The sequence below is a fragment of the Dromiciops gliroides genome, chromosome 3 (genome assembly GCF_019393635.1).
Source record: "Dromiciops gliroides isolate mDroGli1 chromosome 3, mDroGli1.pri, whole genome shotgun sequence".
Lineage (NCBI taxonomy): Eukaryota > Metazoa > Chordata > Mammalia > Microbiotheria > Microbiotheriidae > Dromiciops > Dromiciops gliroides.
In genome coordinates, this window is record NC_057863.1 from 412,725,955 (window position 1) to 412,730,215 (window position 4,261).

The window sequence follows — 4,261 nt, forward strand, 5'->3', positions numbered from 1 at the left end:
GAATAGGAGAGTAGAGCCCCTCACCACTCGTGTCCCTTCTCCCACTAAAGAAATCTTGTGAAAGACATAGACAGATGAGGGGAGGGGAGTGTGGTCTTCTGTTGGAGGGGGGAGTGCTGTTAGGTGAAGTATAGGCAATATAGGGAAGCAGGGGGCCAGACAGGATAGTTAGGGAGAGGGGGCAGAAGATTTTTGCAAGAATCCAAAAACCACAGCTTTTGACTTACAAATTAAATAATAAAAAGGAGGGGGGAAACTAAATCTCAAGGAGATTTACATCTCATCTTCCCCATGAGGATTGTAGTGTGGGGTAGGGGAGAGAAGGGGACAGTTTTACCAATGCCTTGCCCCCATCTTGTCCAAGGGATTGGGGAAGATTGGGATAGGGTAGAGGCATATTCTAAGACAGAGAGAAAAAAAATATATTAAATATCAAAAAAATATAGTAGGTGTCCAGCTAGGTTTGGGCCAAAGCCTGACCAGGCTGGGGTAGACAGGGAAGCCCTTTTCAGCCATTGATCACTACTACTGCAGCAGCCATAACCACCCTGGGGCCAGTGACTTTGCAATCACCTTGATTGCTCCACCTGCTTCCTTTGTCATGGCTTACAGCACCATTATCAGGATTGCTTCTCCGAAATCATACTTTTGCTCAATCTGCTTGCCAAGGTCACCCTCAGGCAAAGGAAGATACTCCCTTACCTCATAATGTCCTGGAGAAGTGACAGGTAGCAATAATGAATCCCAATCAGCTGGAAATAATTTATCTTGATATTGGGAATATCAACATAGTGAGTTGAAGAACAGATATCTTCATATTGCTTTTCAGTAAAGATATCAATATCAACTAGCTGAACCTTGGCATTGTCATGCTTTCCATGTCAACCTTTCACTACCACAAAATCATTCTTGCACAAGGCAGAGCACTGTTTGGGAAAGGTAGATGATGCACCTGCATTCCCAGTCTGGAAGTTCAGGCATTTGGCATTTTGAGAGACTGCATTCCAACTCATTTGAATGTACAGACTGGATACTGGTCTGACTCCCACATGCGCAACAGAAACCACCAAGCTTACTATTGCTGCTGGTACCACTGCCCCTCCCACTGCTTGAGCCAGAAATTATTGGAAAAAAAAATTCCCTCTTTCTTTTATGGTATAATTTGAACTATAACACTGTGATTTGTTTTATAAGTAACTTTTTTAGAAATTCATCTCTTGGTTACATGAATCAGAAATATATCTTTCTATAACTTTAGTGTGCACAATTGACCAAAGACTATTTAATTTAAAGTGAACACAGTCTTACTATACATATGTATCCAAAAGGAACATTTGCCAAGAAACAGTATATATATATGTGTGTGTGTGTGTGTGTGTGTGTGTATGTATGTATATGTATATATACATGCATATATGTGTATATATACACACATATATACATATATATTATCAACAAATCATTACTATGTACCTGTTAGTGCCAACTTTTAAGATAACTGTAACAATTATAATAATGACCATTAATACAAGTTCATATTTACACACTACTTCAATGTTGGCAAAGTAGCTGTATTCTCTGATTTTATCCATTTGATAATGTTTTCAAGTAAGTAGTATTATTAAACTCACTTTATAGTTGAGGACGCAGAGGGATTTTGAGGTTGTATCCTCTCAGAATCACATCGGTTGTGTCAGAGCCATGGAATTCCCTTATATGTTAGATTAAAATTCCACAGTACAAGTTTACAGTGCCTGACATATATACTTGTGTTTTATTTAATTTTTTTTCAAAGCTTATGCTCTACATTGTATTTAACATAGTAGATACTGAATATTTAAGGAAAAATACATAAAAACCTAAACCTTAATATCATGGTGGTTTGACTTCAGAACTCATTCAATGAAATCCCCTTTTCACAAATAGAGAAGTTACTCTTAGACTGTTTCTTCTGCTTTAACTTATGTGACACAGTAGCAGTAATGCTAGACTTGGAGCCATTACAAGCTGGGTTTGAATGTTTTCTTCAACATGAGCTCTGTAACCATAAGGCAAACTTCTTTTATCTCCTACAATCTCAGTTTCTGCGTCTGTAAAACAAGGAAAAATGATAATTCTAGTAATTTCCTAACAGGGTTGTACTCAGGTTCAAAGGAAATAATGCATTGAAATATTTGGGAAAATACTGTAACTGGGACAATAAATAGTTGCTAGTTTAACCGCTTTTATTTTACACATGAGGAAAAAATGAAGCAACTTGTTCAAGGGCACATGAGAGATCTCAGATGTTCTGACATGAGAGATCATATTTTCTAATTCATTTCTTTCACTTACTACCAGGTAAGTGAAATCACTATCAAATAATCATCAACTTCAGCATGCCTTTCACAGGAAAACTTCATCACCATGAAAATCATTAGTCATTGTGGATACTGATTCAACTTTGGTATTCTCACCTCACCACCATCCTTAGATGCTTCTGCTACTCTGGCTGGACAGCTAGATGGGTGGGGGAGGAGAAAAATTATTACATAGATTGCCTTTATAAAAATCTCAAAATTAGAGTCATGTCTTCATTTCCCATCATACTCACTGCTTTGTTTTGACTCTATCATCATTGCCATCATGACTCTTTGCTGGGTACTCTCTGAACACACTTTGGGCTTTTTTTTCCTAGTGCAATCAGGGTTAAGTGACATGCCCAGGGTCACACAGCTAGTAAGTGTCAAGTGTCTGAGGCCAGATTTTAACTCAGGTCCTCCTGAACCCAAAGCCAGTGCTTTATCCACTGCCCCACCAAGCTGCCTTGGGCTTTTTCTTCTAAAAAAATCATCTTCTCCTATTAGATTCTAAGCAGGGAAATTTTTTTTTTTATTTGTATTCCCAGTCTTTAGTACAGTTCCCGACACATAATAGGTATGTAACAAATGTTCATCATATCTTTCCAATATATCCTAGAATGTCATCAAAATATCAGTGAGATGTCACAGTGGATACAGTGCTGTACCTGGAGACAGGAAGACTTTAGTACAAAATTGGCCTCAGAAACATTGAGTTGTGTGACCCTGGGCAAGTCATTTAACCTTATTTGCCTCAATTCCACATCTGAAAAATGGGATGGTCAAGGAAATGCAAACCACTCTAGTATATTTGCCAAGACAATCTCAAATGAGGTCACAAAGAGTAAGACACAACTGATATGACTCAACAGCATCAATATTCTTTACTACAGTGCCTGACACAGTATAAATAGGTATATAATCATTTTCATCATATCTTTTTTAAGATAATCTAGAATACCATGAAATAGCAACTATTCTTTTTCTAACACATGTAAATTCAATTATTAAGCATTTATAGATGTCTTATTATATGAAAGACATCCTACTAAGTGCAGAATGCATATAAAAATTATCATTGTAGTCACATCCATCATAATAATACATCATAATTACTCTGGGTTTTGTAAAACACTTTAAAAATATCTCATTTTCCATAACATCATTCCTTTGAGGTAGTTGCTTTATTTAATCTCCATTTTATATATGAGGAAACTGAGGCTAACAAGAAATATTTTAATTTTCCAGGGTCACACAGCTAATAACTGGCTGAGGCTGGATTTGATTTCTGATATTCCCAAGTACTTCACCTCTGACATTTACTAGTTATGTAATGTTGGCAAGTCAATTCAGCATTTGCCTCAGTTTTCCCATCTGCAAAATAATTTAGAGAAGATACCACTTCAGTATCTCTGTCAAAGAAATCTGAAATGAGGTCATGATGAATTCAGAAATGCCTGAAAAACAACAACAGCAATTTCTCAATCTACATTCAATTCTCTAGTCATTGTGTCAACTAACTGTCGATATGACTGAATCCTGGACCTGGAAATTATTACATGGATCAAATATAAATCCAATTATTTTTTCTTTAAGGGCAATGACGATTAAGTGACTTGCCCAGGGTCACACTCAATGTCAAGTGTCTGAGGCTGGGTTTGAACTCAAGTCCTCCTGAATCCAAGGCCAGTGCTTTATCCAGTGTGCGACCTAGCTGCCCCCTAAATCCCAATATAACATAGCTAATATTATGATAATTGTAATAGCTTGTGGCTCATTTTGGTTCAACCCCAATTTGTTTAAAAAAAACCTTAATGATTTCATTATACTTGGGTTCACTCTTTAGTAAAAGAAGTATCAGAAACCTAAAGCATTTAACTATTGAGATGTTATTTATTCTGAAGTGATTTTAGTAAGAGCTA

The 4,261-nt window shown here is 36.8% G+C and overlaps 1 pseudogene; it reads right to left on the reverse strand.

Moving 5' to 3' along the window:
* Positions 1-525: 525 nt before the first annotated feature.
* Positions 526-1,013, reverse strand: LOC122747719 (annotated as a pseudogene).
* Between the last annotated feature and the right edge of the window lie 3,248 nt (positions 1,014-4,261).